Below are 23,699 nucleotides of genomic sequence, written 5' to 3'. Positions count from 1 at the left end.
GAAACAGGGAGATGACATACAGCCACGAGAGACAGGGGAAGCAAAGTAAGGTCAGATATGAAATATGAAACCGAGACAATAGGAGAAAGTAAGTGAGACAGCCAGAGAGAGGAAGAGAGACTGATAATGTCTGCAGAGTTCTCTTCAAGGCTGGAGGGGATGTGCAGCATCTGCAACTGGAGCAGAGGAAAATGATTTGTCTGCAGCCTCACCGTCACATTTATGAGCCCACAGTTACTGTCACACTGTGACAAGCAGTAGAGTACATTAGATTGCAATGTGACATTATTTTGAAGAATTTGTACTTTAGAAACAAAACACAATTAGGCAGAATCCCACAGTGCTACATCACAGAATCTCTCACTATCTTTTTCAGATTTAAGCGTATTAAACATAAATGAGCCTCACATGCCTTTTATGAAAAGGTTTTAAACTAAATTCCATGAGGGAGAAAACAAAATGAAAGACATACTTAACAGGCACTGTTTAAAATGTACTTTTGTCAATGCGAGGAGTCTCTGCAGTCTCTGAATCATTTTGTTTTGATTACTCTTCTCTCACGCAATATAAAGCCTCCATCTGAGGAGTAGATTTCAGGAACTAGAACTAAACTGCACATGTGCAAACAGCTACTATTCAGTTCTGTCAGCTAAAAGCAATTCTTATCGTTCTCTCTGTTGCTCACTGACACAAAATATGATTAATAATATGATAATATGATATAGATAAAGGTAAAATGATATATCATTGAGGATTCTTCAGAATTGTGCATTGTACAAAGTTTTTACTATTTAGAAAAAACAGAAAAGACGCACCCATGCCAAATGACTTGGGTATGAATCTATACCTTTATATGCTAAAACCGTCCACATCGCCAAATCTCTTGACCAGGCCAAGTACCACTGTCTCGCCGCTAGTCCACACTACATCACAGTAGCTTGTAATTCATGTGTTCTTTTTTTTTTTTTCAGCATAGCATAGATGTAAAAGCCCAAAATTAAGGTTTTTTTTGTTCAAAACAAATTTTCTGTGGTATATCACATAACTTTTTTTTTTTTTTTAAATGTAGAAGGCAATTGCAGAAGGCAATGCTGATGAAATAGCCTAGAAGATCTTATTTGAAGTCCAAACTTGTCCTCTGGGACTTGATAATATCGCTGAAAGACATCTTTGTAATGCCTCTCCAGTAACTTGTTTGGCCCACTTCAGTCAAAGCAATGAGCTGCTGCCTCGCACAAAATGAAGCACAGTTTCACACAGATGTTGACAAGGTGTTGCAGAAATGTACATTACAAGAAAAGTGATAACTATGTGAACCTTTAGGCATGAAAACCCATTGTATTAGACAACTGGAATAAAATTCTGAACTTTCAAATTAACATAAAACGGGCCTGCTGCCTCCTAGTGGCCAAAACAAATAAAGTCAAATTACCGATGATGATTTAAGTATAACGTGAAAAGTCGAGACCTTTTTGCCTAAACTGACATTGTATTGTTGATCCTTAATTGATTCTGTGACACAAGACATAACATTAGACATGCTGACCATATCCAAGGCTACCCTGCATGTCCCATTATCAACTAAATGATCTTTTAAATAGTTTATCTCTTAACACCATGTTAGTAAAGACAGCAGCACTCAGTTCACACTGGTGGGTAAAGAACAGGTTGCAGATCTCCAAGTGCTGAATGTTTACCCATAAGAAAATACAAGAAAATATAAAGTATCTGTTGTTGATAGCTAATTGAGCTAATTTTGAGTCTAATTTTCACAAATCCACACATGACAATAAAGCTGCATGCAGACTGCACAGTCTCCTTTATGGAAAACACATTAGGCTCCATCTGCTATTACAGATAAACTCATACTTTATGTATGCGTTGTTGTGGTGTGGTCAATAAATCATGCCCTTTATCTGTTATCAGCTGTAGCTCATCCAGATCAACAGAAAGTCATGGTTTATTAGCTATCAGCACTGTGTACACTGAGAGATGAGGGGAGATGATGAGGGAATGAGATTTGCTGAACTGCTGTTGTGCAGGAACTGCCTGCACAGTTGTTTTTTAACACAGAGATGCTTCTGGTGATGACCATAAATACAAAGTTTTGTGTATTCTATAGTTTATATGACTGAAAAAGTGAAGGAAAGCAGCAACATACAACTGAAATAAACCAAAATCCTTCATTATCATCACCAAGCTTCATTTTAATGCGTCAGCTGTATTTTTCAATGTCTGTGAAATGTCACCAATCCTAAAGTTGTACAGCAGTTTGCACTGAAGCTTCCTGTCACAGCTACAGTCAACCAAAGTCACACGAACAGGGAGCACATAAGGGAGCATGCTGATTGGTTTGGCAAACTAAGTAAGTCACAGGATCAGGTGGATGCCAAGTGCAACTAAACCTAAATCCCACAGGATCACCAGACCTTAGCCATGGCTACCACCCTTGAATGTTCACATGTGAGCACTCCCTTTAAACATAAAGGGAAAAAAAAAGACTGATTAAAAATAGGCCAACACTGTGTAGAGAACTAATGAAGAGAAGGAGTGTGAATGAGCTTGATATTACCATGTGTCACATGTTAACCACCATGTAAGCTGAAAAGTGAAGGCCAGAATCTTGGAACAGGAGTTACCCACAGTAACCTGAAAGTGATGCTGTGACGAATACCTGACAAATAACAGCTGACACCAGCGAGAGTGAAGATGAACACATAAGAATGAAACATTACTTAGAGGAGCTAGAAATTTGTTTCCAGTCTCAAAAGAGGTGTGTTTCTGGGCTTAAAGACCTCCCCAACCACTCCAGTGTGCTAATCCTGTTCTCTTCCCTCCTGACTCAGGTTACATCTGGCTGCTCAGTCTAAGCTGGAGCTAACTAAGAACCAATCAATGTACCTGTTGGACTGTTGAGCTGTATCAAAGCTGACTTTGAGGATATGCAACAAACATCTCTAATAAAAACAGGACTCACCAAGACAGAAAGCACAAAAGAGACCGAAGTTATCCACCATAATTCTAAGTAGATTTTCTCAAGAAACAGTATTTCTCTGCTAAAGAATATGAATGAGATCAGTGCATCAGAAAAGCTCTAAAAGGAGAAGCTTCTCTAGAAATGTGCCTCAAATGTGCGATCAAATGTGACACTTTACACTTACACAAATGAGACAATGGAATATTTGTCATTGTGAAGAAGATCGTCAGTCATTTACAGCAACAAAGAATTAAAGTTTACAGATTGTCTCTTGTCATTTTAGTGCAGGGCCATCTTTAGTTACCCTATCAAAGTTGCCACTGGTAGATGACTGTTTCACAAAATTGTTAATCCTGATGTCTGTAGTTTGTATGCTTGTAGTCTGACCAATATATGCATTTATCCCCATTACTGCCACACAGAAGCTGTAGAGTAATTAAACCTTTTTTCACCTGGCTGCTTTAATGTCTGGTCAGACCAATTTCAAGCCCATCAACAGTGCTGCTCATCTGTGGTTCCCTTTGCAATGTTAATGTTAAGATCTCATTTTGCTGTCCTTTTACAGCACTGGATCGCAACATTTTTGGGGGTGGTAAAACAAAAAGTATCTTCTTTCTTGTTCAGTTTGTGATACAATCAAAACTTCTGTTAGCTGCATGTTTGTAAAGCCTAATAGGAGAAATAATCATTTAATCCAAAAAGTAAAAACACCAGTATTCATAAAAAAAACCCTGCAAATATTTCATTACCTTTAATTGAAATAATTAAAGATGACCAAGAAGTGCTGACTGTCATGGATCTCCTGAGCTAAACCCCACTGAAGGCCAATGCTGCATTCATTTCACCTTGGAAATTGAAACTTGGAACTCTGAGCTGGGAAATTGTAATATAAATATAAAATAAAATGGCAATGTTCATCAACAGAGGCTGGAGGGCTGTATGTGTGTGGTCAAACTTTAGCCAGTGTTACTGGCAATATCACAGCTTTTTAAAACATTTTATCATGGGGCAGCCGGACTGGGGCAGTTGGACTTGGAGGTTGGAAATCCGAGTTTGGGGAGAATTCCAGTAGATTTTTCCCACTGGGAACTTCAAAATTGAGACTTTTGACCTCAAATTGAATTAACCATGAAAGAGCCTGACGTCACAAAAGGTCATTTGGATCACTGACAGATAATGCTGGTGTTAAGTTGATCATATTATTTAAACCCACTTAATTTCATGCAGCTGGAGTGCAGCTATTGCAAAAAATAAAAAACACGTGGAAGTAATTCTAACATAGTTATCTTTTATCTGCACTCAGACTTTTCTATTGGACTATAAAAGCAGCCTGAGGATTTCTGTGAGGTCGTCTGCGCTCTGCGACACGTCACCATGTTTTTGCATTACATTAGTATTGTCTATTAGTATTAGTATTGAGTTCAACCAAGAACAGAGTCCTGTAACACACCAACATTCCATCTGGATTTCCTTTGTAAGTGTGATAAAACCTGAAGGCAAATGAAGGTTTTCTTTGCCTAATTAAGTAGAATTTGCTCACGAATTTACTCATTAATTTTCCTTCTCTCTGCTGTATGTTAAAGCACATCCCAGTGCAGCTTGACTGAACCTGATGGTGCCAGATTACCCGACTCCCCCAGGGTAACTGCAGGTGTTTACTGAAGAACCACTGGGATAATGAATTACGCAGGAAAACAGAATAGCAGAAGAGTGCGCTCTGTTGTCAGGCCTGTGTGACATCCTACCATGGAAACCGTCTCATTTCAAAACCCAACTCCCAAATGTTTGTGGAGGATTTTGTGTGTGTGTGTGTGTGTGTATTTATCTGGTGGTGTTTTATCATTTCAGCGTCTAAGTGGCAGTTAGTTGGCAACCAGTGTGGCGTGTTTGATCTAATTTAGCCAACTTTATTTTTTTGTGTGTATTTATATATCTCAAATGACTTTTCTTTATATTTGCTCTCAAAGATAAATACCTTTGTCCATTGAGATTCACAGCATCAGATTCCACATATTGTCACTTCTGCCTCCAAAATGGCGGCAGCCGAATGCCAAGAAGTTCACAAATCCTAGGGTGACATCACAGTGTGTCTTTCTTTTGTGAACAGTCTCTGCTTTCACCACAGTGTGATGGAGTATTGAAGTTCACATCTCTCCTTAGAAACTCCCAAGACAAAACAGCAGTTTTGCCTACTTTTGTTGCTATACCTTGGCTGTACCTCTGTCTGTATGACTCATCCAGCTTTCACCAGAGGCATAACTAACACAATGCTACCTAGTGCTTACATGTCTCTGAATAGTCAACCTATTCTCATCTCAGGGGATCAAATGCTGCTTTGGTGTCTCTGACATATGCACAAGGCGTTAGATATTAGACGCACAGAGCAAATGCTCTGACATCATTCTCATGCGCTTTATTTCAAGCAAAGAAAAAGGGGATTATGTGGAGGCATGAGGTGGTGGAAACTCTCAGGAGTTATGAGTTATGAGACCTGAGTTTGAGACATGCTTTCTTTTCAGTCCCTGTTTGGACAGGTTTGGACATCACAAATGCCTTGTGAGGTTTGGAAACCAAAAATATAATCTGTGTTGAAATAGGCTTTTTCAATACATTTACCCACTGCATAGAAACAGACGCTAAAGGGCTGAAGTACAACACTTTTATTCAGTGAACTCACAGCAAGAAAACTGTTCTTTAGAGGATGCTGTAGATGAATTTCTGTCACGTAATTTGATCACATCTCATCTTCCTTTTGCCAGCTGACTGTTGGTACTTTCTCTTGTCACTGCGAGGCATGAGAACAGGCCCAGATGTAATATCATATCCTTACCACTGTGACATTATCGACCACAAAGTTATAGATGATAACTGCAAATGAGTTCGAAACCATGTGCTACTTCCTTAATTGCACAATAATGGTTCCTGCATCTCACAGGAAGTGAACTTGTCGTCACTCATGGTTATCTCTGTCTTTAAACTGTCTCATAGTCTAAAAGCAGTGTGAGAGTGTCCTGCTTCTGTTGTGTGATGTATTGCAGGAGAGAATTGGATTGTGTTAGCTCAGAGTTGTCTACTGAGGATTGATTGAGCATGGCAGTTAAATGCTTCTGCAATCAATGATTGATGGGGAGGTTTAACGATAATATGATTCCTTCCCCATCAAACTCTTGATTTTAAGATTAGCTATTTAAACTGCTCATGGAGATTAAGAGGAGCCTGAGTCTGTTTCACCTCATATTCCTACAATGTAAACCTTTTTCTCAGTTCCCAAAGATAATACAGACAAAGTGGATTTGCAAAACACACCACATTATACTGAAACTTTGTCTCTTCCTTGTTATGTTTAGTAAAAAAAATTGCTTGTTCAGGTTGGAAAACAGTCATGGTTAAGACTAAATTGCATTACTTTTACAACATGCAATTGCTCTCACGACTGCTAGTGGTCGCACATTCTCCAAATGTAATTAAAGGCCCTTTTGATCAGCAAAAACAAACACCAGTCTATAATAAGATGGGACAAAAGAACACTGACTCCTTTCATTAAAGTTCACAAAGCAGTAACAATGATCAGTTACACACAGCTCCGGGAACCCACAAAGCCATAGTTAGTCAGTAAAAATCTTTTCTCATTAAATATTGAATGAATTTTTAATAATAATAATGATAACACTTTTTATTTGTATTGCACTTTATATTTAACAACTTCAAAGTGCTACCAATCCCAAAGTGCCATATAAAAGCTATTTTAGCAGTAAGCTTTCTTAAAAAGGTGAGTTTTTAGGTCTCGTTTAAAAGCCTCTGCAGTCTGTGGCTCTCAGGTGGTCGGGGAGGGTGTTCCACAGCCTCAGAGCTGCAGAGGAAAAGGCCCAATCGCCCATAGTGCAGAGCTTGGTTCTGGGGGCTTGGAGGGTGTTCTTGGTTTCAGAACGGAGAGTGCAACGAAGGGTGCATGAGGAGGTATGGAGGGTGAGTAATTCTTTTAGGTATTGGGGGGCATGTCCGTGAATGCACTGATGAGTGAAGAGGGAGACCTTGTACTCAATTCTGAGTGGGACGGGGAGCCAGTGTAAAGATTTCAGAACGGGGGTGATGTGGTCCTATTTGCGGACCCTTAACAGGATCCTGGCAGCGCTGTTTTTTTGTGTTGCAGTCTCTGTATGTTCTTAATGTGATTCCAATGAGGAGAGCATTACAGTAATCCAGCCTGGAGGAGACAAAGGCATGGACGAGCTTTTCTGCATCTGCCAGGGTGAGTATTGGATGGAGTTTGGCAATGTTCCTGAAGTGGTTTGAAAGCTGTCTTACAGAGGTGTTTGATGTGGGAGTCAAAAGTGAGTTGGGGGTCCATTTTAACACCTAGTTTGGTGACAGATGTGGAAAGGAGGATGTCTTGGCCAGAGAAGGTGATACAGGTGATGGTGGAAAGTTTTTTTTCCCCCACAAATCAAATGACTCCTTTTTCTTGGAGAACTAATGGCCATCTTGAAAGTACTAACATAATCATATCAAACAGAGGATATGTGTCTGGCTTGACTGACAAGCAAGAGGTGTCATTTAATGCCCTTAATTGCCCAACTGAATAGAAACCTGGCTACGATTTTTTGCCTGCAGTGGGCACTCAATCAGTGGACCCCCAATTTAGATGTAGCAGCTTAGATGGATCTGCAACAGTGGATTTGTAAATGGTTGTTAGACAGTATTTTTCACCTCACCTATTGGCTGAGAGCTTAATCTAAACTGACAGCGTTGGTGCGTTGGTATTAGAGTTGGAGGTGGGTAGAGGAGGGTCAGCAGTGGATGTGCTTGAGGGGTCGAATTTGGAAAATTTTTCCATAATTCCCAATATCTGGCCAGATCAGAGGATAATCAAACTCTTCATCTTTCGGTTACTTCCTTTAACATAATGTCTGCACACACAGCTGGGCAGCATAGCAGCTGAGGGAGACGGCAAGGGAAATAGAGGGAAGAAAAAGAAAAACTGGGTTAGCACCAGCATGGCAGAGAGGCACCACCACAAGAGACAGACAGGGGAGAGGGAGAGTAGGAGAGCTAGGCAGAGAGAGATTGGAATAATAGTCGTCCCCGCTCTTCGTCTCTTTGGTGTCAGTTGCTTCAGCGACTCCGCGGCAAGCAGCATGGAGATGGAGCCTCAAACATTCAGTAAGCGTTCACTTTTACTGTTACGACCATGTGTGTTTGCTACTGCTGCTGGTTTGAGACCTTCCAGAGAGTCTGTTTGATTCTAAATGGTTGTAAAGGTTTACTGAGATTGGTGGAATGTTTAAAAGTTGTGTTATCAGTGTGATACACCTGTGATGTGGTGAATGTAAAGACTAATTATCGAAGATTTTTTGCTTGTTTTGTGGAAGTTTTGGAGTTGATTTTCAAAATATTCTTGTTTGTTCATTGATTTTATCAGGTGTTAGATGTTTTGCCTCCAGTTGAGTAATTGTAGGAATGCAAGTAACACTTTTTGGAAGAGAAATTGTAAAACGTATACTGAAATTCCAGGTTTTGATATACATCCAAAGAAAATGTTCTTATTACTGGTGTTATCCTTGCTTGTTGAATCAATCACCTTTTCGTTAGGTCTCATCTCTCATACTGCTGATTATTTTCTGTCATATTCTTTCTCTGCATTGTCTATCTTGAATGAGGTTGAGGAAGGGCCTTTCATCTGCTTGTCAGTTTGAATGTGTTTTATCTGAAACATTCAACATCTGTAAATGAGGAATCATCTGAGTATTGAGAATGAGACAATTTGTCTTTGAGTGACAAAACCCTTTCAAATTTTGTTCTGTGGTTTGTAAAGAGAAAATAAATTAATTACTGCATGCATGCCAAGGTCCAGTATAAGCATGAAGCAAAAATGATTTCCATCTCTATGTCTGCCATCAACAGAGCATTAAAGAATGCACTTCTGTTCAGCTACAGAAATGCTTTTCATCAAGCTTTTAATCCCCCAGATTCAAATATGAATGATATGAATTAAACAAATAATTGAATATGGTGATAAGATGCAGTGCCTTTAACGCTCCACCTGTCATGCTCGCATGTATAAGGTGAAAAGAGTTTAATTAAATTTCTCTCTGACATGCTCTTTTTGATCCCCTCCCCATCGTATTTCTTTCTGATGGGTTAGAATCTGACAGAACCTTTAAATTAACTAAGGTTCTGTTTCAAACTGCTTGCTTCAAATGTGCTGTTCGTCACATGCTTTTTGTTGCATTGCGCATAAAATTCACTTTTACACTTTTAGCCACACTATTGTGCTACGGATTCAGGTTGTCTTTTTGAGTCATTTCACAGTATCCACCATCCTGAGCCAAATATCTCTGTACTAAGCCCAGTCTTACCAGAAAATGTGTGATAGGTAAATTTCTCTACATGTCTAAAACATAGAAATTGCATTATTTATGGCTGTAAATTGTGAGATGGCATTGAGATGGATCCCTCCCCTCGTGTGTTGTTTTCTGTAAGGCAGCGTTATGATGGGATTCACAATCCAAGAACAATAAAATGTGTGAACCGTGTACTTTTAAAACCACTTGTAACCGTATCCTGTTACAAATCTATCTAACATTAAGGTGGTCAAATGTAATCTCCCTTTAGGGCCATTGAAAAATACGAAGTATCAACTACTCAAATCTCTTGACTGATCAAGGATCTGATCTCATGACTGACCGTTGCTATGGTTCCAAGCATCACGCCTGCCCACCACTGAGTGCTGAAGTATCACATTTGTATGAATCCTACGTAAACGAGTTCATATCTGATCCACTCTTCATTCCAGCTGATGATGGAAATAAACCTCTGTATTCTTTTGCCAATCACATTCATAACCAACCAATATTTAATACGTCTTTGATCCTGGTAATTGGATTTCACAAAGTCTCACCAAATGCTTCTCGTCACAGACCTCTGCTTGTTACCACAACAGCTCTGACCAGTCAGGGCATGAAAAAAGAACATTGAGGGTGTCTGCTACATGGACACATGTCAGTGGTTTTGATGTTGTGGTTGACTGCTACAAACTCATATTTCGTGATTTAATATTTAGTTCACACTGTAGCACATCCAGTTGACAATAAGTGAGCCAAACACACTTCAAACCTCAACAATGAGAGACCTGGTGATATGGGACAGACTATAACGCCATGTCACCACCGCCTATACACAAGTCAAGTACTGATAGATTGTTTGCTTGTGTAGGCTACACAACATGTGTTGTTTGGCCTGGAGTTGTCCCTTCTGCCTACAGTTATTCCGGATTATGAGTAATTCCGTCAACACTGTTTGCTTGCTTTTGTCTGCTGCATCCCTTTTTCTACAACGAATACATCACCCATGATGTCACCCTCTTAGAGCAGGTACTGGTTGGTAGTGCTTCATTTGTATCAAACTTCTATTTGCATTTAAAAATTTAAATCTAAAATCTTTCATTTAGTTTACAAAAATGCATCGTATTGCAAAATGATTTATTTGAGATCAATTGCTATGAACTGCGTAGTTGTGCAGTTAATTGGCATTAAACCTCACTCTGAACGATAAACAGTTTATTTGGAGAAAAGGTGAATTGGGTACTTATAAGACTTTTTAAAGGCCTTTTTGATTCTTTAATCTCTGATGTCAAGTTTAGCCTGTGTTTTAGATATAAATGTTTTTTTTTTCTCTGAAGATCAACTCATGTGCTGAAAATGCAACAATATGATCCCCATTGGCGCTCTCAGTATCTGTATGCAACACAGTATGTTTTTGAGAAGGAGAGCTCTCTTCATTAGGTCCTCTGTGGAGTTCTTCTTTGACATTTGGTTACAAGAATGGTGACCTTCTCTATGAGAGCTGTTTAATCAGTTTTAGCATAAATCGTCAGTGTCTTTGTCACATCTTCATTTCAGAAACTTAATTAATGTTCAAAGTTGTAGTCAGAATTTTTTCTTATTTTACATCCAGAGCTCTTTATTAAGCTCATATTGCTGTAGGCACACTGTAGATCAACTGTGCTATACTTCCATCTTACATATGACTCGGAGAAGAAAGCTACCTCTGTTCTGCTTGTTGCTCGACCTCCCAAATCTGCTTAGAATGGGACTTTTTTCAACTCCCCCACGTTGTGCCACTCGGGCCCTTTCGAGTCTTTTAGTTGTAGTTTTGTGGTTCCACCATGTTTTCCTGTGTTTCATAATGAATGTTCTTACAGTCATTAAATATGTATGTAAACTGTTGTCACAGTAAGTGCATTTAAACATTTGCCCATTCAGCCATCCAGCAGGCACAGCACAAACTCATCAGAAACATAATCTGATGTAAATTCAATGTCCACCAAAATTCTAGCCCTGTTTTAGTCGCCACCATCTGTCTTTAATCCGTTTGCTGTTTGGTGAACGTGTTATAAAAAATGGCTTTATCTTATCAGAGCTTTATCACCGAAAACAAGCTGGATAAAGGCAGTCAAAAGGAACAAAAGATCCTGAAAGATGCAGGGAGAGGCAGACGGGAACCCCAGCTTTGGTGATTATCATTTCAGCTGCTTCAGATGATTTAATTAATTGTTAATGTGAAAGTAGCGAATAATGCAGCTGTGCCATTTTATTTTCCTGCTAAATCATAACGTTAAGGCTGATTTCCCCAGCACTTAACTTCACTGAAACACCTAATTGAATTTCTGTTTAAGAAATCACCAGTCCTCAGTGACATTGACTAAATGAGAATATTTCTGTGGTTACTTTGCAGAGCACAGACATGCACATTTAGTGGCGTGTCTATATTCTAATAGGTTTTTAAGAGCAATTATCTAAAAAAAGGAAAATAAATTAGGGCACTTCATGCAGAGCTCTGCATAGAAAAAAGTTGAATTATTACTGGACACATTTTCAGAACACACTTTTTCTCCCTTCAAGTGGCTCTGATGGAGTTCTGAAAGTGGCTACTTGACTTCTGAATGAAAGCAGAGTGGGAGAAAAGCAAGTGACAATGTTTGGCCTGGTCATAAAGCTTTATTTGATATAATATAAGTGAGCCTTAATATTAGATTAAACGAACGCTCTCTGATAGGATAATGGGAGGAACATTGCGAGGGAGTAATGGATAAAGGTTGTTGAGACTGGATGGACAAAGATAAATTCAAATAATGGATGGTTGAGAGGGTAAGTGAGCAAATCAAGAAGTTAATGTACTGACGGAGAAATGATTGGATTCAAGTACAGAGAAAATAGAAAAGAATGAAGTTATAGATGGATAAAACTTCATTCAAATCCATGCTGGGACATATGGAACAATTCCAGTAAACAATGTTCTGCCAGAGGCGAGGTCCAGAGATAGCAGCATGTGTTGTCATGGCAAGAAAATATCACACTTATGTGAGTTGGAAAAGTGCAGGGTAGCTAACTTTGGTACAGAATTTGTAAAATAAACACTTAGATACTGAAAATGCTACTGTCACTTTACCCGGTTACAGCAGCAACTAATGGTGGATGTGAGAAGAATGCTTTTGGGGAAAAAAAACAGGGTGAAAAATAAAGCTGTGAAAAACTTACTGGTGTGGAAATCCAGCTAATATGCTCTTTTAACACTTTCCCTCCTTTTTTGCTATCACATGCAGACAGACTGTAAAGGAAACTGAATAGTTAATTAATTGATTAATTAATTCCCAGGGATCCAGTGGGTCTTTTGGGCAGTGCTCAATCATTATGGGCCCGAAAAACTTTAACATCTACTTGATGTTCTACAAAATCATTTTTGTTAAGCTGTTGATTGTTAACCAAAGAATGCTGCTTTTCACATGAGATCAAGGATTTCCGGGCAATATAATTCTGATAACATAATCTGCATTACTTACATTATTGTTTTTAGACTAACTTCCCACATGCAGAGAATAAGCCCAGTCACTTATTTCAACCGTTTTTTCTTGTGATGTTGTTAAGGCTGAAACGATTCCTCGAGTAACTCAAATACCTCGATTACAAAAAATCCTCAATGCTTCAATGTATCATTCAATTAACATAAACATGCTCTACACAGTTATTACTCTCACAGAATGTGTGCACGTGCTGCGTTTGTAGCAGCTTGATTTGATGGAGGCAACCGGAGAAAACAATGAGAAAATCAGAAGGAAGCTGAGACTTGGACTGGGAGGTATAGACACTTTTGAATTTTTTCTCAAACAAAACAGTGGCTATTTTCCATTGAAATGTTGCTAGAACTGCCCTTAAATGCACCACTTGCTTGTGTTTTTTGACATGCAGTTCAATACTTACATTTGTTGCATTCTCTGAAAAATAAGCTGCCTTTTTTTCTCTTTTAAATAGTTATTGTTGCAAAAGTATTTTGAATCCGATTACTCGATTAATTGAGGGAATAATTGACTGAATACTCGATTACCTAAATAATCGTCTGCTGCAGCCCTAGATGTTGTTCTTTATGTTGTTCAAAGTTTTGGAACAAATCCACCTGAGACAGACTCTCCCCCTTCACCTGAAAGTGATATTCCACTATTTGTTGTTGATGCAGGAGGCGAGTGGTCTTTCAGTTTTTGTATGTAAATTATGCAGAGAAGCTCATCAACAAATTAGTTCTGGTTCTTTGACTTGACTTGAAGCATCATCATGATTAATATACTGCTCTGTCCCAATATGATGGCTTTTTAACATATCAAATTTAATTATATTGCTTCATGCTGATTGTCATTCTTGACTAGGCTTTGAATCCGGTGTAATTATAGTCAGATACATTCTGGTCAGGTTGTACTGCGCTTAATTCATCTCAAGCCAAACTGGGGGAACTGGTGATGGTGTTGTGAAAAACAAACCATCCTGCATCAATTCTCAGCAAAATCGTATTTCTTGGCTTTTAAAGCTGCTCAAACTTGAGTTGATAACCTGTTAATTACTTTGTTTGTGGATGTTTACTGGATGTCTCATTTAGAAAACAAGGATAATATGTTAAAGACCAGCTGAAATGCGTTTTGACTTAATTTGAGGTAAACATATCACAGTAAACCCTGAAGCCTTGCTTGTACAGGTTAGAGTTACTGACACTTTTCTAATACTGATGGCATTTCAGCTGCTAATATTTTATACTTACATAAAAGCAACAATGTGAAGCAATTACTGACATCTAGTGGTCAAGTTGGAGATAACAACCAGCACAAATACCACCACCAACTATCTGGGAACAAACTGTATCATAAAAACATAATCAGAAAACATCAACTTTGGCATCAGTCTGAAGCCATTTGCTCCTCATATTTTCCCATCTGTAACTAAATTGGTTCAAATGCCATTGACTGCTTCTGGAGCAAGCTCTATGTATGATCTTCAATTTCTCAAATGTGTGCCCTCAAACTTCCCACAAAACAGCCACTGATTCCTCCACTTGCTTCTTCTTCATCACTATCTGAACAATACTCTTCTTCTGCGTGCCTCTTTGTGAGTGTAATACTGCTGTGGTCACATGTAGAAGGACCCACTGCACAAATACAGATATAAACGGTGTCATGATCACTGATCTAATATTAAAGATTCATTTTAAGGCATTAAAACAGACTTGATTGAGAAAAGCAATTTAATACTAATGGAATCATAGTTTTTGAAAACATGATTTCTTTTTGATATGTTTGTTTTTGTTACATACTGTAACAATTACAAAGGTAATGACTGTAAGTCATTAAGTGAAAGACTTTCCGCTATAAAAAAACCCATCTTCCTGGTAAGATATATGTGATGTTTAAATTATCTCTGCTTATTTCAAAATCTAATGTTCTCTTTAACCTTTCTCTAAAATGATGTTCAGTGACACACCGTTTATCTGTGAAAAGGGTAGGAAACAGAATCTGCATCAATATCATGACTGTTTCTGTGGAATTCTCTGGAAAAGTTTTCTATACACGATCACTTTGTTGCTGTCAATCACTCAGCGTATGCCAAGCCAGCAGCTGACATTGTCTCAGTAAAATGGTACAGACTAAACATCCACTCTGGCTCCGCTGGCACCAAACAAGATTTCAACGAAGATGGATTGTGTTGTGTTCTCATTTCTGTCTTTACTAACAGAATCATTTTGAATACAGTTAACTCTGTCCCTCTCAGGTTTCCAGGAAGTCTGTTTGGAGCTCTTAACTGAGGCTATATAACAGTTACACAAGGCAGAAAACACCACAGTGAAGTTTAGCTGGAGACTTCTTGGGTTTATCATGACTTGCATCTGGTTTTAAGATAATCATTATTTCCTGATAGAATCACAGAGTAAATCAATCTGTCTTGGCTCAGTTTCATATTACATAATGGTAGTATGCAGTTGATTCAATGTTTTTTCATTTTTAAGGTCAGTTTCATGTAACCAACTGCATAAACCATTTACTGTAAAAATTGTTCAAAAATCCATACATGCACTTGCTCTTGCTCACCTGCACTGCACCTTTCAACACACACAGTCAAATAACATTTAAAGCAGACATGAATATAAACTATGGTGCAACATAAAATAAACATGAAGAGAGTGTTATTTTTTGTTTCCAGCTGACTATTCCAGCCTCATAAAAAAGCTGTGTTAAAGCTCAAGTTTATATCTATTATTCATTACATTTTATAGTCACATCTATTAAATTGTAGACTCCTTTTACATGTTCAGCTGTTGATCTGCTGTTTGTTGACGAAAAGGTACAAAAAAAGATTAGTTAAATACTTTAAATAAATGCACCAGCTGTTAGTAGTTAGTACCAAAGTAGCCAGGAAACGTTTTGGAAACCTGTAAATTGACAAATGTGTGTTAATAAGAAATAATAATAAGAAAGTATTTACTGTCATGGCTCAATTAAGAGTAAATGTTGAGTGGATGACTCTTAAATACACACATTTTCAACACTCTGGCAAAAAGAACAAGCTGGAAAAAGTGCTACACATTCATTGGTCAGTGACCAACATCTGATAGACAAACTTATTGTGCCTGGCATTAGTGAACAATAAAAGTAGCTAATAATAAATTAAGTTACTTCAAAGAAGTCTTGTTTTCTAACCTCATTTGGAACTTTTCTGATATGACTTTGTCGGGGCCAGTCGTTGTTTTGGCAACTATAGCCTGGCTGTAATGAGTCAAGATCATTTTGGGGGTCCTGGTTAGGGTTGAGGCTAAGATGTTATTAGGGATTAGGGATTTTAGTTTGGGTATCCACAATGATTGGACATCAATGCTGTAAGGATAGCTGTTGAAGCTATGTCATGTGTGTGTGTGTGTGTGTGGTTCAGCTTTCATTTGAAAGTTCAGATTGTTCTACAGTGTAACCACCTTTAGAAAAAAAAATCACTCATGTTTAGATTTACTGATTGAAAAGCAAACCATACCCTTGCTTCCCCTCATATCTGTACAAAACCAACATGTAAGAAATATGTTTATTTAGACATTTAGTGGAAGAATTCCATTCTTTTATTTTTGACTCACTAATCTTTATTGAATTAAACAAACAAAATTTTATCTTAATAGTTTGTTGGTTTTAATTTCAAAGAGAAGAAAACTGGGCAAATGTTCAGTCAGTGCTACTCACATTTACACAGCAGAGTGGATGTGGGGCTTCAGCACCAGATAGTGGACAGCTCCTCACTCTATCATATAATATTGCTGTCAGCTGAGCTCACTTTCCACTAGCTCCTCATTAGACCTCTACCCACCTTTTTGTATTGTTTTTTTTTTTTTTTGTGTGTGTGTGTGTGTGTCTGTAAACTGCAAAAATAACTTAGATTGAAATGAAAATCTGCTGAACTTTTCCAAACACCAATACAATGGACAATGCAGACAGTTAGAAGTTCACTTTTGCAGTAAAGCCAGACAAAACACAGTCAACAAGAGTCCTCAAAGGTTTTATTAGTGGCTCTCTGCCTCCTTGACCTTACTGTCTGGGGCTTCAGTCAATGGCCAGTCAGGGTGATAGGTTGTACCTCTCCTTTTCGCCACTGAGGTGAAATCTCCACAGAGACCACAGCAGTGCCTCTTTTGTCTGCTGGAAGACTAAGTACATGTCTCACATGAAGGACTATACTGAATTGATTTATCATCTCTATCCTCTGGTATGACCCTCACTGGTGGCAGGAAATATAACACACAGGTGGGACTTGCGTAGGTTTAGGGGACAGTTCATATTTTGGTTTAAAATGGAGGACTGTGACATTGCCGCAAGAATTAACAGATAGTGACCGTATCGGAGCAATCAAAAATAACAGACCTTTGGTTTGAAATGTCTTCTGTGTTGAGCTCCAATGTTTAATGGACCCTTCTATTAATCTTGACCTCATTTTCATAATAACTACAGCCTCCAGAGGCTACAGGCACATTTAATCAGGTCAACATTAAACTCGTTAGTTTGTAAAAAGCCAAAATGACTTGGTCACATCTCAGTGAAAATAAGGCTGTTTTGAAAAGTGTCCTTTAGCAATGGTGCCCTGATGCAATATCAAACAATAAAAAACAATAAAAGAAAGTACTCCTGCACCATTCATAAGGATGTACAGGGGAGTTAGTGGAAGGACTTAGCATCTTGAGCTGGAAACCACTTCAGGATTGTTGTTGTTTCTCCTCCTCGTTAACTGTTTTCCTCTCACTAGCCAGGGTTCCATTTTGCACATATGCACAAAACTCGAGTTTCACCTGTATGAGTTCAGTCTGACCGACGTTTAAAACTGCTTCGAGAACATTTAGACACTCCTGACAACAAAGAACCACAGATTAACGTTTCATTTTCAATATTCATATTTGGAAGATATGAATGATAAAAAGTGAATGGAAACAGTAAAACTGAAATTATTTTCACTGATGTGCACAAAAGCTTAGAAGATTTGATTTTTTCTACTTCACTACAAGTAGTTAGATTTAGTTATTAAAAATACATAGTTGGGGTTTGCCATTACATCACACAAACCCATTTTAACCTTATTATGGTACTAATATGTTTGTGTGACAAATTATTATGTTATTATATTAAATGTTTTGGATTGAGACTGGGCATACCAAGTGACTCGTTACATGTCAATGAAATAAAAACAGTGGTGTAAAACATACAAGTACTACAAATATTTTCCTCAGATCAGGATTTAGGACGTCTTTTGCATCCATTATCTATTCCTTTTAGTTGCCTTGGTTAAATACAACCTTGATGTGTTCCAGTTCTTACTTCCCTGTATTGTTCACCTTCTGTGCAAAGCCTCATAGCAGGAGAGAAGACTTTCAATGTGCATTTATCAGCTGTCTGCCAGTGCAGCGAGATGAAAATGTTTGCCATCCTCTGGCCTGATCATTGGGATATTTTTATTTTTCTTTGCTTAAAGGTTTGCAATCTAAAATGCTTGCTTTTGCCTGAGATTGCATTCTCACAATGATTAAAAAGGAACCTGTGCTTTGTGCGACATGGGGCGACGCTAATCTACACCTTTGTGCCATTCTCTGCTGGGCTTTGTATTTTATATAACAGAGTTAGGTTTGATTTTCCTCTTTGTAACATGTCTCTTTTGACAGCAGTTTCTGTTCCCACAGCCAGCTTTCAACTACTCGTGAGGAAAATTTTTAAATAGAGATCAAGGTTGTGAATGCCAGCTGTATAATAGGAAGATACTGTGAGCTTCCACCAAAGTCTTGGATTTGGCTGCTGACAGCAGCTCTTTTGACATCCATCAAAATCCTTGACAGGTGGCAACCTGCACAGAGCCTACATCAGACCTTGAGACAGTCTGTTCAGCTTAAAAAAAAAGCTTGTCAAGCATTTTAAAATCCTTAAATGAGAAATAAATTCTATCAGGGTTTTTCAATACTGTGTTGCATGGAAAACAAATGGCTAAAAGCTAAAGTCTGAGTGTGTGATAAGCTGCCACATGGTTTAAAGACTGTGTCTGGAAGGCTGTTTGCAAAGGCACAGTCTGAACATGTCTGGGGGATAGATGCAGAGGTAGTCCTGAGGTTCATCAGGGATTCATTTCTGCTACTGTGAGGAGGGGGAAATGAGCGTGCATCTGGGAGGAAAACACCATGAAAGACCAGCCTCATCAGTTTCCTTTCAGCAGAGAATTTTAGAGAGCCAACTGTGACGCCTCAGATGTTCTGTTAAAGAGTGTTGCTGCCAAAAAGCAGAGGCTGGGGGTCATTGTCTCTTTCCCTAATGCATAAGATAGGAGATTATATGCTAAAATGACGAACAGATTTTCAGATCAGACTGTATTACTTTCTCAGCTGTAAGATGTGGAATTGGAGTGGAAATGTACACTGACTGCACAGACAGAAAAAACTGCCATTTCTCTTTATTCATCCACTTGTACAACAGAGAACTCCACTGATGTGTCTTTTGTACCTCTGTGTTGAACCTGACATGTTTATATCATGTCATTCTTTTTGATGAGCTCTTCTGGGTATCACTTGTTCTTGGTAGACACGAAGAATTCATTTTTCTAAGCTCTGCACTACACTGACTTGTAAAGCAAGACAAGAAGACAAAGAAATAGAAACAGATTCAGTCATACTTAGTTACACAAAAATATATTAAAAAATATGCAAACATCATCACCAGGGCTATATCTCATGGTTATTTTTATTACACACCGCAAGCACAATGAAAACGATTCCCAAATGATATGGCTGAGCAGATGGGGATATTTTCATGTTTTGTTTTTGTTTCAGTGAGTTATTCTTTGTCTGTTTGTTCTAAATTCTGGATCTTTGCATTTACATGCATCACATTTTAGCTTGATTTCCTGTTTTATTTCGGACCTTTTCCACCCTTGTCTTTCTGCCACCTGCTTCTTTTGTTCTGAGTTGTTCCCCCTTCCACTATCATAATACTTGAACCCTAAACACACTGGTAATAATTTTAATATCAATGATGTATAGCAAAATGTAGCAAATGGTTTAAAATTCAGAAAATTTGCAGGACGGAGAGCTCTCAATACAATTAAACTAGATTTCCAAATCAGGAGTGGAGAGAAAAAACAGAATGAAAGAAGAAGAATGTGCTTACAGCTAGCAAATGTGATTGTGATAGACAGGAACTTTGAATCATTAGGGAATCTGTGTTGTCCACATGCTGTATGTGGAGTGTTAACATTATTGAGCAGGTGGTGAAAGTGACAGTCAGTAAAGTCAGTCTTGAGTCTTTACTGAGTCAAAAGTACTAAAACAACAAATACTCCTTCTCATGTTGATGCGATTAATACTGGCAGCTGTGACACTTACACTCTTATGTTTACCTCATACAATGCATGCAATGATGTAAATAGATGGAGGTGGAGCTCCCTCAACTTATATATCAGAGTGATAATTTGCTGGTTATTTTCTTAGTTGACTGGTTCATAATTTTATAAGTTTATCTCCCAAAAAGACCCCATCACCACTTTTGATTAACCATTAAAGCATTAACTGAACAGATGTGATGAGGGAAATGTTCACACATTTTGAAATTAGTTCTATCAAATGTTGTATGTTTTACACAAAGAACATAATAAATCATTATTTTTTAAAAGGTGAAATGAATGAATGGATTTTACACATTTGCACAGTATTTCACAAGCTCCATACATTGTTCATGTCAAAATCATATGTTGAAAAATATAGATAAGACAACTTAAATAAAGTAGGAGTAAGATATTTTAATTTTATACATATTGAAGTTGAAGGCATTATGGTAGGTATTTTTCAAATGTGTGTTTTCATAATTTACTGCTGTTACAATTTGTCACAGCAAGCTGTCAGTTTGTTTCCCCAAAATTCACCAGAAATCTCTATTTAAGGAGTTTAAATAACCCCAGCCTGCTCGAACGTTTTTGTGATGACAGTGTGAACTGCGATATCAGCCCTGGGCGCTCGTGAGCAGTTTCAGGCACAAGAATGTACATAAAAAAAGTCAGTGTACTTCCAAATGACTCAGAGGCACATAGTTTTTAGGTTCACAAACTTCTCTAGCTTTGCTTTAAGAGTACACATGCAAAAAAACAAAAAAAAAGGCTGTGTGGGGAATTGAGAAAGCCTCCTTGCTAATTTGACAACACATGCACTGCAGGATTGCTTAAAGACCTGCTGTCAGATCACCGCTTGTCAGCTGCAAGGGAAGAGTGGGAATTCATTGTTCGACTTATGAGACGTTATAACATCTGAAGAGTTAATGGTTCTTGTCAGGGACTGGCCCCCAGCTGTTTCCAATAATGAGAAAAAAGTTTAGCAGTCACACTGAAAACCAAATGTCTCCAACTACCCTCAGATTGTTATTATTACTAAAGTTCCACCACTGAGGGAGTCTCTGCTGTAGTCAACATGTCAGAGAACATGTGGGAGATGGAGTGGAAAACAGGGACGGAGCAGAGTGAAAATTATGGTTGCAGGCCAAAATGTATCACCTCTTTCATTTCAATTATATAGACTCTCTTGGCTTGTCAGTGTCTCTCACAAACATACTAACCACCACCACCAATAATACTAATGTAGGATGTTGATGTTTCCTCAAATTTTCACTCAGATCCAAACAGCTTCAGAGTCGGCCATATATGTCACGACTGTGGTGCGTAGAAGGGAGGACCCAGATGCAGACTTCTCAAAATCGAAAAAAGGGTTTATTCCAAAGGCAAAACAGCAAAACAGAAAGCGCGACTGAGTCGGATAATAAAAATACTTAACAATGGAAAAAACAAGGCATGACAAGACTATGGCACAAACACAAGAATATGATTAATAAATAAACAAGGCTATGGAAACTATGGTGGCAATCGTGACGATCATGGCGTGAGCGTGGAAGGTAAGGGGAGGATTTTGCCATGATTGATGGTAACCAGGAAACTACTGTATATACTGTGGGGAGGTGATTGGTGACGTGCAGCTGTAGAACAGAAAACAGGTGACTCGAGTAAGACTAAGGGACAGGGGGAAAAACAGAAAACAAGAATGTCAAAACATAAAACGTGACAATATATGCTTTTAGGTGCTTTTAGATGGGAAGCTATACCTACTCTGTTTCCTGCATCACCCCCCCACTCCCCTATCATACTAAAGTTTAAAAAATGCCTGCCTGAAGTCACTGAAGTCATCCTTTTTGTGGCACAACCATGGTAACAGATGAAATTGCACCTGGATAATATGAGGGCATACTTTCAATTGCTGGCAGTGTAGCCTTTTCCCCTCCCCCACTGATTTCACAGCTACAGCAACAACATAACAGAGGCCATGAAGTGTCTTTGCTCCTTTGTGCTTGTTGATATGATGTGGGCTGACGACTGGAGAAAGACATTGGTCATTATGTTATTACCCAGGTTACAGCTACAAAAGGTGAAAAGTGGTGTCCATTTAACTTTTCGTCTGTTTGTCAACTGCCGTTTTAGAGGTTTCTCTGAACACTGCTCCAATTACATCTGATTCCTTTAATTAGTTTATTTTAATACATGGTGAAAGTGCTTATTCATAAACAATGTAATTTAATTTACAATCTATTCCCTGAGCAGGTGTCTAAAAAGAATGTAAAATTAACACGGAATGATAATAATTGTCTGATTTCACTCATCTTTATGTACTTGTAAATATCTATATGCACATGATTAAGATCCACCACCGTCCACCATCGCTAATATAAAATTGTCTTATTGGATTAACAAGATATGATGTTTTTATATGATATGAAAAGTTCTATCTTTGCCACCTCAGAAGTTTAATTTCAATTAGCAGTTAATACAGTCAATAAAGCCAGAGTTGACCTCATTTGTACCTAAACTAAATTTTCCTCTGATTCTTTTTTCAGTTGGATTGAATGGCATAATTTAGCAAACTGTTATTCTAACAGATGACAGCCCCATGCACAGCTGTCAGCTTGTTGTTCAGCACAGCTGCTGAACTGGATCAGGAACAAAGCTACTGTATACAGTATGTGAAATTATTCTGGTGCCAGATCAGTCATCTGTTCATTCATACATAACTACTAATCTGTGAGTGAACAGTACATTTGCTTTAGTGGCTTCAGATACAAAAGAAAATATAACTCATAATATAATTAGCAATGATTTATTGATTGATCTTTGCAGGGTATCAGTTTTCTTCCTGTTTTAATGTGTTCTGCGGTATTCCTGCAGTGTGTCGACACATGTGACGTTGGAGCCATGCCAATGAACTGTAGATTATCAGGTCCGGTTCAGTGCCACACCCCCTAACTCAAGGGGTGAACGAGTGTTGTGTCTACACACAACAGACAACTTAGTAAATAGTGAATTTTTTGAATATTATCTTTTGGCACTTTGTTACTAGCAGCCTGTCACAAAGACACGTGAAATAGTATTTTTGCACCAACAAGGCAATTTCCAAAGAGCGAATAGCAGAAAACATATATAATCACACACTGGACAAGTGGATGACTAAATAAGAAGTGTCAGGTCTAAAAAACTATCTACAGCAGATGAACAGTATCTGAAAGTGATGTTCTTAAGGAAGAGGAAAAAATCCAGCAAAGACCTGACACAGGACCTGAGAGATGCATCTGGACCTTCAGCTGATCCATCTACTGTTGGCCCAAGCCTCATCAGAAATGGTCTCCATGGAAGGCTGGCTGTCAAGAAGCCATTCTTAAGGAAGGGAAACAGGGAGAAAAGGCTGAGCTATGCCAAATGACACAAGAAGTGGACTGAAAATCAGTGGCAGCAGGTCTTATGGAGGGATGAATCCTCCCCAGAGCCCGGACCTCAACATTATTGAAGCAGTGTGGGATCATCTGACAGAGAACAGA

General features: G+C 38.4%; 1 protein-coding gene across 3 annotated transcripts in view; it reads left to right on the top strand.

The window, feature by feature from the left end:
• The window catches only part of plch2a (phospholipase C, eta 2a), a 167,426-nt gene that overhangs the window by 13,237 nt on the left and 130,490 nt on the right, over positions 1–23,699 (top strand). The gene's annotated exons all lie outside the window — the stretch shown is intronic.

Source organism: Leuresthes tenuis, unplaced genomic scaffold (genome assembly GCF_036924035.1).
Source record: "Leuresthes tenuis unplaced genomic scaffold, fLeuTen1.0.hap1 SCAF_16, whole genome shotgun sequence".
In the NCBI taxonomy this organism is placed as follows: domain Eukaryota; kingdom Metazoa; phylum Chordata; class Actinopteri; order Atheriniformes; family Atherinopsidae; genus Leuresthes; species Leuresthes tenuis.
The sequence above is the reverse complement of the archived record's forward strand: the minus strand, read 5'-3'. Positions and strand labels throughout refer to the sequence as shown.